General features: G+C 45.5%; 1 protein-coding gene across 1 annotated transcript in view; it reads right to left on the reverse strand.

Annotated features, from left to right (window-relative positions):
* Positions 1-17,400, reverse strand: part of USH2A (usherin) — a 2,319,650-nt gene that overhangs the window by 1,642,870 nt on the left and 659,380 nt on the right. The window lies entirely within an intron of this gene.

The raw sequence follows: 17,400 nt of genomic DNA on the forward strand, positions 1-17,400 counted from the left end.
GCTGCATTGTCATACAGTAAAGACAGCACTGGGGATGGCCCCTAATAATCTGCTCGGCTTCAGGCGTGGACTATGAGGCAAGGTTAGCCGAAATCTGCGCAAGGATAACTGCTGTCCTAAAGCAGATTGGAGCAGCGGGGGGCACTGCAACAATGTCTAAGGGAGGTTTCCCAATAAGTAGATTTAATTTTTAACACTGCGCTAATGCACTACATCCAAAAACGTAACAAAAGAGCAGCTGCGGATAGGATAATGTGCTTCCCCGATCGGCATTATTTAGCCTAATGAATAGGACACGGCGCATCCTCCTGGCCTGAGCCGAGCGGGCACAAATCCCCTCAGAAGCGGCGCTCGCGCCGCCTCGCGCGCCCTTCTCCGCGTGCTGAATCTGCAAGTCCGCGCCTGCAGAATGGACGACGATAGCACCGCAGGTCACTGCCAGTTTTGCTAATTTGGGTACAGCTGGTAAGGAAGGTTTCCAGAACAAACTCGAGTCCTTTGAAATGTGCTGTCGTTAAAAATGTACTTTGGCGGCCACGTTAAGTACCAGAGAGGTAAAGTGGTCAATTGACAGAATTCAGAGAAGATATTTTTGGCAAACCTGTGAAAATGAAGATGAGTTGCAGGGCACCTATTTATAGCAAAGCAGCGGCGGTTCTACAATTTCGACCCACTGGTGGTGATTAAATATGTTTAGTAACGGCGGGAAAAGAGGCAGATTCATGTGGTGATGGAGAACATATCGCACCTTGCGTAATTGCCCAGTTACACAATTGAGAAAGTAGTTCAAGAATCCCTTATATCAATATTTGGTCTAAAGTTACATCTGTATGGGCGTGCCCAGGATGAATGGGTGAGAGAATTTGATATCCCCGGAGGCGTAGATTTCACTGGTGCAGCAGGTTCAGTGGCACCAGGGCCCGAAGTCCTGAGGGTCTCATTGATTTCAGCTAATTGCTACATTATACCCCAACATCAGTCAAAGTGGTCGTTTCCTAACTTGAACTAGGTCCCCTTGCATCCTTGCTCCACTTCTAGATATCCCACCTCTACGAAGGCCGCGAACACTGACGTCACGCTATGATCTGCTTAAGCATATTTTCAGGGTAAGAGATGCATTTAAAATGGCACTTAAAAGAAAGACGCTTAGGCTTACAGTGTATGAATGGAGCTCGAGTTCGACAGATAAGCTATACATTGTCAGCCTGCAGAGTATAGCATGATAGACAGATTGGCTATTCACCATAATCCAAAAAGAAGTGACAAGTGTAAGGTACAAAGTCATGTTCCGTGACAGTTTCATGAAGAAAACAACACACTACATAGTTATACCAAATAGGGTGCTAGAAAGTGGGAAACATAAATCATAGGGTCAAAGTAACCAGGCAGGACTAGCCGGAGTGTGAATGGAAGAACACCCTAAGCATTAGGAGGTGGGACAAGTGGGGGCAGGCCAGGGAACAAAGCAAACAAACCGAGGCTGTTTGGACATGCTGTGAGGCGGTGGCACACTATCAAAAGCAGAGAAATAAATACTGTGCCCACAGCAAGCAAGATATTATATCAAGTATTGGGAGTGCATAACTTGTGATATACTAAGTTTCCATAAATTTGCAGCACATTAAGGACCGCTCCATATGTATTCCTTCCACCTTGGATTGCAACATAAACATCCAAGATTTGTAGCAGGCAAGAACCTGGTGTGGAGGGTGGAAAGTCCAACACTGCATACATTAGCAACTACAAAGAAGACAGAACCAAATCTCTGAAGCCATACACTCTGAGAAAGGCAAAACAATAAAGTGATAGACTGAGATGCGAGATGATTCCTTTCAAGCATGAAGAGACACATCAAGTTTTTCCAAATCGATGAATGGGTTTAGGAAACTGCAACAAATTGTTGTTTGGAAGGTGTGTTCTTAGGGTGTCCCTTCCAAATACCGATTCTTTGAGGTATGTGTGAGAAACCAGGGCTTTTTTATAGTGTCCCTCCACTTATTAGCCCCCATTTCGACTACTACATGCTGGGTTTCTGACTTTGATTGTGCCCCGAGTTTTGCTAAAAAGTCCCAGGACCTGTGCTCTGATCAAAAGTACATGGTAATTAGTTATAATTGCATTTGGTACTGACCAACCTATTTGTAAGTCTCTAGTATATGGTAGGGCATGACGGTTTAGAGACCCAGTAGATTTAATGAACTTAAGTGTGCCTGCTGGTTTGCCTCTTGTTATTTTAAAGGCAGCCCTGCTTGGCAGGTTGCTTTTAAAATCAAATTATATGCAAATGCGACTTTGGAATTAAAGGTACTTCCAAAGTTTTAAACTATCTTATTTTGACATATAAGTCACCCCTAAGGTCTACCCTAGGGGACCGCAGAGTAGGGTACCATGTACAAATAAGCAGGGTCATTTTAAAAGGTGTTTAATGTGCCCTTGGTGAGGGGAAAATCTGTCCATTTTATTTTCCCCCTGTTAGAACTCACCCTTTTTGCAGGGCCATCCGGCAAGCTTTTTGCCATCCTATTGTATTTTTTCTGACCTGTTTTTGTTGGTTTTAATACTCTGGGCACTTTATCACTGTTGGTCACTGCTAAAGTGCATGTGCTCTCTCTTGTAAACTTGGTAAGATTGATCTACATCTGTTTGGCATATTTAATTTACCTGTAAGTCCCTTGTACAGTGGCATCCTATATACCCAGGACCTTTAAATTAAATGCTACTAGTAGGCTTTCGGCGGTACAAAAGGGGGTGGTGATGGACGGAGAATCTGAATCAATCAAACACTCACACCCAGTCAAAAGATCTGGGTTTAATCCATCACCGTTCTTTAGCCCACTCTGCCACTCCAGTTGAGACATGGCTATTTGCAAATCAGTCTGACCCTGTTGCCTCATGGGAACAGTCCAGCCCGAACTGCCAAGCCATGTCTTCCCTGGACCGGAAACAAGCTTCCGAGGACCGGTTTCTGGCATTCCAGCCATCTTCAGCCCGGCTTGCTTGAATCCAGTGGCAAAGTGAGCAAGGGACTCACGTCTGAGTATACCCTGCCACACTTATGGCGGCCAAAAGCGGTACAAAAGGGGGTGGTGATGGACGGAGAATCTGAATCAATCAAACACTCACACCCAGTCAAAAGATCTGGGTTTAATCCATCACCGTTCTTTAGCCCACTCTGCCACCCCAGTTCAGACATGGCTATATATGCAAATCAGTCTGACCCTGTTGCCTCATGGGAACAGTCCAGCCCGAACTGCCAAGCCATGTCTTCCCTGGACCGGAAACAAGCTTCCGAGGACCGGTTTCTGACATTCCAGCCGTCTTCAGCCCGGCTTGCTTGAATCCAGTGGCAAAGTGAGCAAGGGACTCACGTCTGAGTATACCCTGCCACACTTATGGCGGCCAAAAGCGGTACAAAAGGGGGTGGTGATGGACGGAGAATCTGAATCAATCAAACACTCACACCCAGTCAAAAGATCTGGGTTTAATCCATCACCGTTCTTTAGCCCACTCTGCCACCCCAGTTCAGACATGGCTATATGCAAATCAGTCTGACCCTGTTGCCTCATGGGAACAGTCCAGCCCGAACTGCCAAGCCATGTCTTCCCTGGACCGGAAACAAGCTTCCGAGGACCGGTTTCTGGCATTCCAGCCGTCTTCAGCCCGGCTTGCTTGAATCCAGTGGCAAAGTGAGCAAGGGACTCACGTCTGAGTATACCCTGCCACACTTATGGCGGCCAAAAGCGGTACAAAAGGGGGTGGTGATGGACGGAGAATCTGAATCAATCAAACACTCACACCCAGTCAAAAGATCTGGGTTTAATCCATCACCGTTCTTTAGCCCACTCTGCCACCCCAGTTCAGACATGGCTATATGCAAATCAGTCTGACCCTGTTGCCTCATGGGAACAGTGCAGCCCGAACTGCCAAGCCATGTCTTCCCTGGACCGGAAACAAGCTTCAGAGGACCGGTTTCTGGCATTCCAGCTGTCTTCAGCCCGGTTTGCTTGAATCCAGTGGCAAAGTGAGCAAGGGACTCACGTCTGAGCATACCCTGCCACACTTATGGCGGCCAAAAGCGGTACAAAAGGGGGTGGTAATGGACGGAGCATCTGAACCAATCAAACACTCACACCCAGTCAAAAGATCTGGGTTTAATCCATCACCGTTCTTTAGCCCACTCTGCCACCCCAGTTCAGACATGGCTATATGCAAATCAGTCTGACCCTGTTGCCTCATGGGAACAGTGCAGCCCGAACTGCCAAGCCATGTCTTCCCTGGACCGGAAACAAGCTTCAGAGGACCGGTTTCTGGCATTCCAGCCGTCTTCAGCCCGGTTTGCTTGAATCCAGTGGCAAAGTGAGCAAGGGACTCACGTCTGAGCATACCCTGCCACACTTATGGCGGCCAAAAGCGGTACAAAAGGGGGTGGTAATGGACGGAGCATCTGAACCAATCAAACACTCACACCCAGTCAAAAGATCTGGGTTTAATCCATCACCGTTCTTTAGCCCACTCTGCCACCCCAGTTCAGACATGGCTATATGCAAATGAGTCTGACCCTGTTGCCTCATGGGAACAGTGCAGCCCGAACTGCCAAGCCATGTCTTCCCTGGACCGGAAACAAGCTTCAGAGGACCGGTTTCTGGCATTCCAGCCGTCTTCAGCCCGGTTTGCTTGAATCCAGTGGCAAAGTGAGCACGGGACTCACGTCTGAGCATACCCTGCCACACTTATGGCGGCCAAAAGCGGTACAAAAGGGGGTGGTAATGGACGGAGCATCTGAACCAATGAAACACTCACACCCAGTCAAAAGATCTGGGTTTAATCCATCACAGTTCTTTAGCCCACTCTGCCACCCCAGTTCAGACATGGCTATATGCAAATCAGTCTGACCCTGTGCCTCATGGGAACAGTGCAGCCCGAACTGCCAAGCCATGCCTTCCCTGGACCGGAAACAAGCTCCCGAGGACTGGTTTCTGGCATTCCAGCCGTCTTCAGCCCGGTTTGCTTGAATCCAGTGGCAAAGTGAGCAAGGGACTCACGTCTGAGCATACCCTGCCACACTTATGGCGGCAAAAAGCGGTACAAAAGGGGGTGGTAATGGACGGAGCATCTGAACCAATCAAACACTCACACCCAGTCAAAAGATCTGGGTTTAATCCATCACCGTTCTTTAGCCCACTCTGCCACCCCAGTTCAGACATGGCCATATGCAAATCAGTCTTACCCTGTGCCTCATGGGAACAGTCCAGCCGAACTGGCAAGCCATGCCTTCCCTGGACCGGAAACAAGCCACCGAGGACCGGTTTCTGGCATTTCAGCCGTCTTCAGCCCGGCTTGCTTGAATCCAGTTTGAATCCTTGCTTGAAACCTATACAGCACCCTGCCCTCTGGGCAGAGTGCTGTATAGGTAAATGTTAGGACATGTGTCTTAACTGTGTGGCATGTCCTGGTACATACAAACAGCCTATTTGGTTTCTCACTGCTGTGAGGCTGCTCCTTTCATAGGCTTGCATTGGGAATTCCCTGATATGTGCTTCAGTGGTAATTTCTAATTACCACTGAGGGGGTAGCGTGGTCATGTTTGGAATGTTTGGAATAGTAGTAATAAATCCTGACTATTGGTGAAAGTGGATGTGTTATTACTGTTTGAGAAATGCCACTTTTAGAAGTAGGCATTTCTGTGTGCTTATGACCTAGATGTGTATTCACCGTCTGGTTTAGACTGACAGTAGAAGGATATGTGCATTCACTCTAGACAGTAACAAGGTGGGTTGAGGAGTGTCCTGCCTTTCCTGGGGGACTCAGCACTGGGCTGAGTAGACCTTGGCTGCATTTAAAGTGGTGATATGAGTTTCCCTTGCACCTGAATAGGCCAGGTCTGCATTTAGAGTGGTGGGAGGAGTTGAACCTGCACCTGAATAGGGCTGTACCTGACTTTCACAATGTTGTCTCCACCCCCCTGGAGTGTGTCTGCAGCCAGGGTTTGGGATTGAATGGGGGTGTTGTGCACTTCTGAATGTTTTTTTAAAGTGCCCCTAGAACAAAGACTTGTGGAGTATAAGAACAGGGGCTGGGACCCCATATGTTTAGACACTACACCGACGCTGCTGGTTTTACACCAAAGGACTGCTGGACTGCAAAAGGAACCGCCTTGGGACTTGATTACTCTGAAAATGCTAACCTGTTGCCTGTGAGGCTGAAGTAAGGACTTCCACTTTGCTGTGAGGACCCTTGTGCTGGCCTGCCTGCCTGCATCCTGCTTGTGTACCCCCAATGCTCTCCAAGGAGTGCTGTTATGTCCCCTAGTCCTTGTAAGCAGAGCGCAGGTTGAGTGCTTAATATCTCCATAGCGTGGGAGGAGCGCGTCGTTTCTTTGCCCTCAACTTAGCACCTGGAGAGTGATTTTTATTACCCTGGGGCTCTTAGCCCTAAACCTAAGCTTTTGGAGCGCTTTCAATTTTGGAGACAGGATGTGCTCTCCCTTTCTCCTGTGTGGTCAAACAGAAGTTGGAAGAATTCTCTGTTAGCCGGCACGGCCGCTCATCAAGCGAGTCAGCGCGAAGGAGTCCTTGGCGTTGCCAGGTGCCCAGGCTTCCTGACATTGTCCGGAAACCCTTAGGAAGTAGGCAGGGACACAATGCTGTGGGAAGCCATCTGAGGAAGCATCTGAGGAAGCAAGCCGGGAAGAGGAATCCTTGGTGTGAGGTGTCGGAGGGCGCTCCAGTGGAGGCTGAAGCTTCGCCAGCATGCCTCAGCTGCAAAGGAATCCGAGAGAAAACGGATGAGTTTCGCCATTGACCCGCAGGAGGGACTTGCACGCCCCAGCCTGAGTCACGCTGCCTGGGTGAGGCAGTGGGAGGCCTGGGCACATCTCCTCACCGTAGGAGGCCATTTGTCCTGGGCAGGTCTCCTCATCAGTAGAGGCCATCTGTCTTGCAGGGGCAGCCCCTCAGCGCAAGTGTGGGATGCTGCACTCCAGTCCTCCACGGGGAAGACCGGGCGAGGTCTAGCCGTCGGCTTCAGCTGCGTGGGGCTCTGTATAAGGAGATTAGGAACCAGTGAGGCCTCCCCAATAGCATACCTGGGGGTAGCATGGCCGAGTGGCCACAATCATCTCTCCATTACCGGTCCTGAGGGGCCCTGAATAAAAATTCATAAGGGTGCTTTCCAAAAACGCGGAGAACTACCGCATTTATGCTAGGAGGCATGCAAGGGCTGCTATGCCTGCATCTCGTGCATAGGTACTGTGTGTCCTCTAATAAGCACAAGGAGTGCTAACAGATAATCCTACTGCATTTCTATGTCCTGAGGGCAGGGATGATGTAATTTTATGCATTAATGCTATCAAGAGATTAATAGAGGCGTTTGCATTATCCCACTGCTTCGGATTCAGGAGTTACATTGATATATACAGTGATGATATTATTTGATGGCATGTGCAACTTATAAGTATTTACTTATTGCACTAATTGTGATGTTATGACAATTGCCCTATGGCAAAGTGAATTTATGATCTATGTGACATCATGATAAGTGCCTAGTGCCACAGTGATTTATGTGATTATGGTCTAATGTGTTTTATGTGCAATACAAAGGATATTTTATATTACCTTCTGTGAAGTCTTTTTTTGTGGTGTGCCTGGTGTGTCACTGGTATGTGTGTTGTAAGCATGGGCGAATTTTGCGAATCTCGCGTTCGCGAATTTTGCGGATTTGCGAACTCGCAATCCGCAAAATCCGCGAATTCTCGCGAATTTGCGGATTTTTTTTTTGTGTTCGCGCGGGTTTCTGCCAGTTCGCGAGGGTTTTGTACAATTTCGCAAAACGCGAACTTACCTGTCGGGTCGCCTGTTTGGGACACTCTTCTTCATCACTGCCACTCTCTGTCACCACTGCCACTCTCTGACTACTCATGCCACCCTCTGGCCCACCCATGCCACCCTCTGTTTCATCACAGCACCCTCTGGTTGTCCAGTCAGTGTACATTATTGTGGCAACGCAAGCACACCTTCCCTGCCTCAAGTGACCTGAATTAATTTGGGGCTGATTAATGTGTCACAGAATATTTTTTTAGCTGGCACCTGCTTCCTTAGTGCTTCCTGATTAGTGATCTTTTGCACTTGCTAAGTGCTTTCATTGTTGCAAAATTAGTTACAACACCTGCCCTGCCCCAACTGACAATAATGAATTAGGGGCTGATTAATGGATTTGAACTTCCAGCCTGACTCCTGCTTGTCTCCCTTAGCTGTAATTCAGGACCTTTGTGGCATATGTGTAACTATTCTGAGGTTCAGAGCAGGGTCACATAATAGTTGCAACTGGCAACTGAACTCTGGAGGGGCCCCTCAGGAAGCACTACAGGAAATGGCTACTAATGATGAGCCTGAACTTTTGAACCTGGTAAGTAGTTTCAGTTTTGCTAAGATCGTATTTCTGCAATTTTGCGCTTAATCGCGGGGCGCGAAGTTGTACTGGGAAGCCGCGAACTCACGCGAACAGTGCGAGCAAGCCATAAAATCCGCTGCTCGCGGATTTGCGGATTTTGCGGGAGATTCGCGAATCTCGCGGATTGCGAATTTACCGAAAATCCGCAAAATCCGCGAGCGAAACGGATTTTCCGCCCATGCTTAGTGTGTTGTGCAAAGGCTCCAAGCTATTAAGTGGCTGAGCAAGGGTTATCTTGTGTGTGTAACTCCATTACCCTGACTAGAGAGGTGGGTTCTGTCTGGCTTAGGTGTATACCCTAGTCAACCAGAAACCCCATTTCTAACATCCCCTTTGTAGCACATTGGCTCATAGGTTAACATGGGAATAATTTATTAAAGTGTAACTATGGATAGGAGTGAGCTAAAAATATACTTCAAAGTATTAAAATGATAGTTAGCAGGCCCGGACTGGCAGTAGCGGGCACTGGGCAATCCCCCGGTGCGCCGCACAGGTGGGGGCCAGTTTTGGGCCCCTGGGGGCCGATTTTGTTACAGGGCCTTTTTTGCAGCTATGCTGCAAAATCAGCCCTGTAACAAAATCGGCCAAAAAACGGCCCTGGCAAAGAGCTCAGCGGCACCCCAAACCCCAGGGGGGGTTATGGCCGGCCGAGCACTTTGCCAGGGCCGGTTTTGGTTCCCAGTCCGGCCCTGATAGTTAGAAAAAATCTAACAACTTGTCAAGGCTAGATGTATTATAACTATTACAGAAAAGAACTCACATAAAAAGCCTGGGGATCTGGCTAGATTCCTCCCTTGGTTTTCACTATCAGGCTAAAAAGGTAGCTGCAACCTGCTACGGGCTGTTGAGAGTCTTAAAAAAAGTCCTAGACCTCCTGCCATTCGAAGCCAGACGATTGCTGGTCCAGTCGCTGATCTTGTCGCAGCTGGATTATGCAAACGCCGTCTATATGGGAGCTCCAGTCGGCACCATAAAAGTTCTGCAATCTCTGCAGAACTGTGCCGCTCGGCTGCTCATGAAAGTCCCCAAAAGATGCTCAGCGAAAGCCGCACTTCAACATCTCCACTGGCTACCCATCAAGGGAAGGATTACTTTCAAAACATTGTGCTTGGCGCATAAGTCCATCTATGGCGCTGGACCGCCGATTCTGGATCCCCTCTTCTGTCGCCATCGATCAGTGAGATCTCTGAGATCCAACCAGCGGAACTTGTTGGTAGTTCCCAGGATAAAGCTGGCGCGGATGGGTGGCCGCCGGCTCTCTGTGCATGCAGCTAAAGAATGGAACGCACTCCCAGATAACATCAGGCATGAGTCTAATCATCTCGCTTTCAGGAAGCGTTTAAAGACACACTTGTTTCAATAGTGTCTTCCTGTTCCCTTGGTCTTACAGCGCTGGGATGCTCAAGAGTAGCCATGCGCTATAGAAGAAGGTATTCATTCATTCATTCAAGTTCGAGAACTTGCTTTTTTGATCAGCCTCTTCTGATTAACCAGCCTTTGACAGGCTGAGCCAAACTGATCTGATGTGGTGTGAAGTGGCCAGCATAGAGACGAAGGACATCTTTTGGGAGGAGATCTGCAGCTACAGAACAAAAGGGAAGATGGGGGTGGAGTACCCAAACTGGTCTGATGTGGTGTGAAGTGGCCAGCATAGAGACGAAGGACATCTGGTGAGAGGAAATCTGCAGCTACAGAACAAAAGGGAAGATGGGGGTGGAGTAGCCAAACTGGTCCTCAAAAAGGGAATGACAGTTAGGATATGGCACAGGCTCACCCCCACTTCCCGCACCTCAAGCCAAAGGGGAGCCCCAGTAATTAGCAGAGGGGCTGGAAGGGTAGTCTTAGTGAAAGTTAGCCATGCAAGTGAGTTGGGTTAGCCAGATCTTAACCTTCAGGATAGAGTTTCTCCATTTTGGATTTTGAAGTACAGTACCTTTTGGGACAAGAACATGCCACACAGGAAGCTATCATACTTCTGGGGATCACCCCATTGGTCAGGGGTCCTTCCCTGCACACAATACATTTCGGAGAGCTGCCCAGAAATTCAGATCCCTGCCTTTAAAGTTAAAGAAGAAGGACTGCCCTGCTAGACATTTGAACTGCACAAGAGATGACTGCACTCAAAAGGACTGCCCAGCTGCATGCTTTGGTCTTCTGCCCAAAATGGTCTTTGAGTCGGGCTCTCACCTGGATCTTTTCACAGGAGGGTTATGGACCACAAAGTTAGTTCCCAACTTCCCACAAGCTGAAAAGACCTAACACAGTTGAAGTCAAAACTGACCTCCAGGGAAGAGAGGATGAAAGAGCCTGATAGTGTCTCTGGGTTGTTAGTCTGGTAATCCTCGCACCTTTCTCTTTCATATGTCCCCTTCTCCTTGTGCCTAGAGTGTATCAGAAGTTCAAGTTACAGATGGATTTTCTCTAAAGGAAAACTTGCGGATATCTCAGTAATAACCATTTAGTCACTTAATATCTGTATTAATATATATTTATGAGGCATTCTCTAGAAGACGTTCAAGTAGTTACTTCATTCCCCAATGGAGATTATAACATAAACAGAATACATAGAACAACAACTAAAATGCTTCAATATATTGTCATTAATGTCTGAGTGTTGCTATATATCAGAAAATATGTGTAGGCCTTTAAACTTTTAGGTTCCCTACAACAAGCCTTGAGAACACAGACATTGAAGAAAATAAGATAAGTAATGTAAACAGTTATTTAGCACATAGGGGTGTAACCACACAGTACACTGTGGCTGTCTAAAAACATGCTGTACTTTCATATTCTACATGCAGGTTACTGGTTACTGAGGTGGTGTTTTTAAATGCTTTACCCGTCTGTCTCCTAAGGTAAGCCTGCCTACTCGCAGCCAGCTTCGAAAGGTTGAGCAAGGGAATAATTTATTGAGAACTTGAATGGAATTTATATTGTGATTATGGACTTATTACTAGTGGTAGGTATCTACCTACACCTACTAGTAAACCACCTTCCAATAGTATATGTTAATATTTTGTAACCAAACTTGGTCGCAAAGTATTAATCATTTACAGACATCTCAAAGGAGGAGTTAATGGTTCTGTGGACCCCTCCCTCCTCTTAAAGTTTTTTTTACATATTCATATAGAGGAAGGGGTCACTTTTGCAATTGGTTTACCACCACCTTCAAAGTGTTGGTAAATTATCAATGTTTAATGAACGGATTTCTGTCTGAAAACATTGATACATAGCATGCCAATTAGATATTTTAGAGGGAGGCCTACAACACTCCCTTTCAAATACCGAATCAGTATCCATTTCGAATCCCATTTAGTTACTCAGAAACACTTTACCAAATTGTCAAATGCATTTGGTATACACAAAACAGAATTTTAGCATGTGAAAGCCCTCTGATTTATAGATTTGGAGAATTTGTGAATGCTAAAATCTTTTCTACTGCTGGTCCTGAATTTGTACTAAATACAGACTTCAGGAATGATTACCTATAGTTTTAAAATGTTGACAGTGTTTATAAAGCACATGAAATCTGTGCATGAACCACATACTGCACTCACCTTTGTTCATAAATATGTAGCTCAAATTGTAGTCTGTACTCTTCAGTGAAATACAAACAGCCCCGTTTTAACTGCTCCAAGCTATGCCTATTGTTTTCTTGTAGTAGAACAAGGAGATTGATTCCTGGTGAAAGTACCCTGTTTGACCAAGTGTGGTACTTGTTTAATAATGTTGTGATATTTAACTGGCTTCTATTATAGAGATTTGCTAAACTAGTACATGCTACATATATGATTCCATATTTTAGTACTGAAAAAGGGAACACGTGCCCAATTCTCTAGTACGATCAATCACTGGTTCCCACTCACCAACTACTTAGTTGATAGGCTACTTATTTTGTATCATACCTACCACATAGGGATCTAAACCCCACATCCTACTGCTTTTATAATGAGGAGTAGGGCTTTTTCAACTTGCAGCCAAATAGGCACAAACTAAGCTTTTAGGGAGAGGATGTGGTGCAGCGACCAGAGCTGTCGACTCAGGAGCTGGGGATCTGGGTTTGAGTCTTGGCGTGACATCCTGTGATTCTGGGCAAGTCACTTAATCTCCCCGTGCTCATGGACAGCACCTGGATACCCTCACAGGTGATAAGCAGCGCTGTATAAATCTACAAACTAAAACTTAGTTCAGTCGGACACAGCTGTTTGTAACTGACAGCAGTGCTTTCAGTGTGCTCAGTAAATGAGAGGCAATGAAGGCAAGGCTTGCTCTAAAGCCCTGTGATTGATTGTGTGGACCCGCAAAGCAGATAATGAGAAACATGAGCACAAGGGAGCAAAGAGACGGGGAAGCTGCAGAGGGAGTTGCAGCCAGAAGAGAAAGATGATTAGTAGCTGAAGGGTGGGGACCCAGGCAGTGGAGACGGAAGAAGTATGGCACAAGTTGGGTCTAATCACAGGAGGGAGAGAAAAGAGTTTGAGCCTATCGCAAACCTGTAAGTGATCAAGGACACAAAGTTCTATATTAGGTGAACAAAGGTGTCTTCTACACCACACAAAATCCATCTTTCTGCATCTAGAGTTCACTTGCAGGGTTCAGGCCACCCTTTCTTTGATACTGTCACATTTTACTTTGAGGTAGTCCATTCTCTCACAAAACAAGCAGCCCTAAAAGTGTCTCACAGAGAGACAAACTCATCATCTCTGATGCTTCTCAGCACACCCACAGCAAGGACACCATCAGATAGCAGACTAAGCAGTGTATAAAATAAAAAAGAAGGCAGCAGGCCTTTTCCATCTATGCATCCAGGATCTGGAACAACATCCCCACACGCATCAGCACTGCCCAACACTTCTCCAATTTAGGAAAGAGATGAAGGCTCAACTCTTTAAAGAACAATACATCACAATGTGTTAACAGTTCACGAGAAAGGTTCCTCTCCTATTACTTGTTTTTATAATTGTCTTCGACCATGTACAATGCTCCATTGCCTTTTGGCTAGGTTCCCACTATATACGTACATACAGAAAAAAGATGCTTCAGAAACACCTGGTATTCCAAAGAGCTGTAAATACCGGCCTATGACTAAACAATTGGCCTTCTCACTCATTCAGTAGTAAGTATACATGTGGAAGCATGACTTCATCCCATACACCTTTCTAGGCTACATATTCATATTGACAAAAATGTAGCACACCTCCACACCTCTCGCACAATGTTCAAAGTGAATCGCAAAGGAAACACTATACACCCACTGTCTGCCAGGCATGCAGTTACCAGGATCTCCTCTTATACAACTTCATAGAAAGTGCCTTTGGGAAAAAAACAATAGAATTATGTACTATACATATGCAAACTAAAATAGTGTGGTACAGTGAGTGAGAGAAGCGTCAATGTAAAGGGGCACAAGGAGAAGTAGTTGCTCACTGCAAACAGCCAATATTTGAGGCACTAGAAGAGTAGGGTTTATGGTACTGAAGGTTGCAGAGTATCTGGTATACAAATGTGATAATTAGGCTGGATGAAAGTTTTTGGAAGAGCGACGCATAAGAAGGCCAGAAGGCATAGGATTTCAGCTGTAATGAAGCTCAGCATGAGATAGCCCTAGGCCATCCTCTAATGGGTGGCTGTGGGACAGAAAACTGGGTGTGCATCTGAGAACTGAAAAATGAAGGAAACACGCAAATTTGTTTTGTTTCTACCATTGAAAAGTGCTATTTACGTTTACTGAAAGGGTGTATGGAGTTAATTTCACACGAAAAGTGGATAAAACCAACATGAGCAAGTATAAATACAAAAGAGAACAATTGATGCAACAATAAGGAGTATTTTCAGTTTCAGCTAAACCTCTGGGAGAAGGGAAAGTAAAATAAGGAAAACAGTAAATCATTTCTCAACTCGTTTACATATTTTTAGACATGCATTGTAACACTGAATTCAAGGAGCACGTTTCTCAAATGCACAGGCCATGTACATTTCTCCAGCATACCCCCAAGGTGTCCAGGGCTACAGAAAATCCATTAGATTTCAATCCTGAATGCCATGGTTTGCTTTTAAGCGCGCACCATTTGTAATAACAAGCACCAACCACCTCCAGGAAGTCCTGCAACTGAGATCATTTTTCAGTGTCAGAACTGACCCAGCGCGGGGATTGCTCATTTGGCATAGGCAAGGTGGGATTTTTTTGACTGTTTGCATTTTTAAAAGATGTTGTGTAATTTAAAATCGACCATTGAGAATTGCTTAGATTTGTATATACTTATTTGAAAATGTAATGGAAATATGTACATATCTGTAGATTAGATACATTATGAAAACAAAAAATGAGCACACTTAAATGCCTACACAACCATGAAAACAGTTTTTGCAGGTATTTTTAGCACTGCACCAATAAAGATGTGAGCACAAATAGAATCCCTCTTGCACCCACTCGCCTTCGGTGCACAGTGACTACACAACTGAGGAATGAGGTTACGCTTGTGTGTAAATAGGCAATAACGCTATTGGCAATTGTTATGAGTGCACTGATCAGTTATTTGGTGCAAAAAAGGAGTAACACTCCATATAGTTTTGGTTTGCCGGTTAGTAACCAGGCTTCTCCCAAAAAGATGTTGGAGTTCAGAGAGGGGGGTGTGCATAGTTATGTGCACGTAACCTTTGTATATTTCTGGCAAAAACAAGAAAATATGTTAAAAGTCACAAAGTTCTATGAATTGGGCTTCCCTATGAAACGTGGAATTTTCACGAAGCTCTATTAACATATAGTCCATTTCCAACAATTCGCAGGCCAGTGTATAACGTGCTTTTCACTCTTGAGTGATGGATCAGGAAGAAAAGCTACGAAAGTCATGCACCTACGTACAACATATTTTGTAGCGAAGATATATTGGGATACTCGCGGAGGCACTAGAAGATGAATAATCCGTAACTACACGAAACTTTACTTGCATTCATAAAAACTTTGCACCCTCCCATTCGTAAACTGTTGTTACACTGCTTATTTATTACATATTACAGGTGCTTTCTTTGCCATAGTGAGGACCTTGTTGCAAGGGCAGCAGATAACTTCACATATAACAACAGTGTGGAATGGAAACAAAGGAGGGTGGTGCTATGAGCATTTTTCTTCGATCCTCAGGTGCGGTATAAATCGTGAGTTTTTTAGGCAGTTCCACAAAACTAGCAAATTTGGAATGAGTTTGAGTCTTGCATGAAGGTTATTCTAGCTACTGGAACTGTGGGGCATATTATCAAGGGGGTTTATCTCCACTTTTTTGGCTTTAAAAGCCAAGAAAGCAGAGATAAAATTATCTCCCTATTACCTAGCTGTCGCTAACACGAGTTAGCGACAGCTAGTAGGAGAGAGCGACCATCTTGGGCCTCGCTTTGCATGTCAGTGATATTTATCACTAATGACATGCAAAGTGGGCGTGCCAAGATGTTAGCGACTGGACATCGCTATCTCCTATTACCAACTTTTGGAGATATCCGCGCTAAGCGCGAATATCTCCAAAAGCTAACACCTGCCCTGAGCAGTTCTTAGCCATGTTATCCAATGGGAGGTGGATAACATGGGTAAGAGCATTAGCTCGCTAATGCATGAATATCGCGGACTTTTCAGCGATATTCATACATTGCGGCCGATTTTTATCGCATTTGCGATAAACCTTGGTAATACCAAGATTTATCTGCGATAAAAATCGCCGCAGCTCGGCGATATTTTTTCACGCTAACCAAGCAATAGCGATAATTATCGCTATTGCTTGGTAATATGCCCCCTGTATCCTGAGAATGCCTGACTGGGTGTGTGATTTATACTGCTGTTGTATACCCACGTATGCTATATGTGAAGCTTTGAGCCAAACCAGGACTCCAGCACATGCAAATCCTGTTTACGAACGGATTTTAATGCTATCAGGAAAAAGATAAAGATTGCGCTGTGCTTTATCGCCCTGAAAGATTGCTTCATCCCCCTCATAGATGCAGGCTGACGTGATCACTGGGGAGGCATTCACTGTAGAACTTTTGTCTCCACCTGGCACAATTATTCCACACGTAGTTGTCTCAGATTTTGTGTTTACTTGTTTTAAGGGTAAGCACGTTCACCGTAGCCAGCTCTGTTCACTCCTTTGGTTTTTGTCATTGCTGAATAAGTTTGTGTCCTCTTTTTCTCTTGTCTGGAACATACATGTTTTAAGAAGAGATTGACATGCTCCTGGAACGATATGTTTGCTCTTGAGGCTGACACAGAGCCTGAAAACTGCTGTAGACTGATTCTCAAATTCGGTCCTGGTGGGCTGGATCTATGCCGGATTTTTAGCATATCCCCATTTAACCTCATCACAGCGGCGCGAATTCCGCAGCAGTGCTGAACATTCCTATCGCGGGCGTGGTCATGACGGCTCCCGGCCGTCATCAGCACACGCCCACCATGACTTGAGCATCGAAGAGGTTAGATAAATGTAGTTATCTTAAAAACCTGACATGGATCCGGCCCTCCAAGACCAACTTCGGAGAACCCTGTTCTACAGGTTAGAACTAATGTTGCTCCTTCCCTCCTTCCATACGGAATAAGAGGCTAGTGATGCAAGATGTACACATCTGTCAGACTAACCTGAAATCTGTCTACACCTTCGCTTTTTTAGTGATGTATAACTATGCAAACTGGGAGATAGTATGATCAGATATGAATTTTCTGAATAACCACATACATTCGTCCCTTATTCTAATGTTGAGTGTTCTGAAAAATTCAGAGAATGCCTTGAGGACCAGAACAAAATCGGGCAGTATGTTTGCCAGATCAGTGGGATTTGTTATAGCTACATGGTGGCACACAAGGATGAAAAGCACAGGATATTTTGCCACTGTGCAAGCGGATTCTTTTGACACACACTTCAATGGCAAAAGGCTGTTTGTTAAAAAATGCAAATGACTCCCTGAAAAAAAATAAAC

This window comes from Lissotriton vulgaris, chromosome 6 (assembly GCF_964263255.1).
Source record: "Lissotriton vulgaris chromosome 6, aLisVul1.2, whole genome shotgun sequence".
NCBI classification, from domain to species: Eukaryota; Metazoa; Chordata; class Amphibia; order Caudata; family Salamandridae; genus Lissotriton; species Lissotriton vulgaris.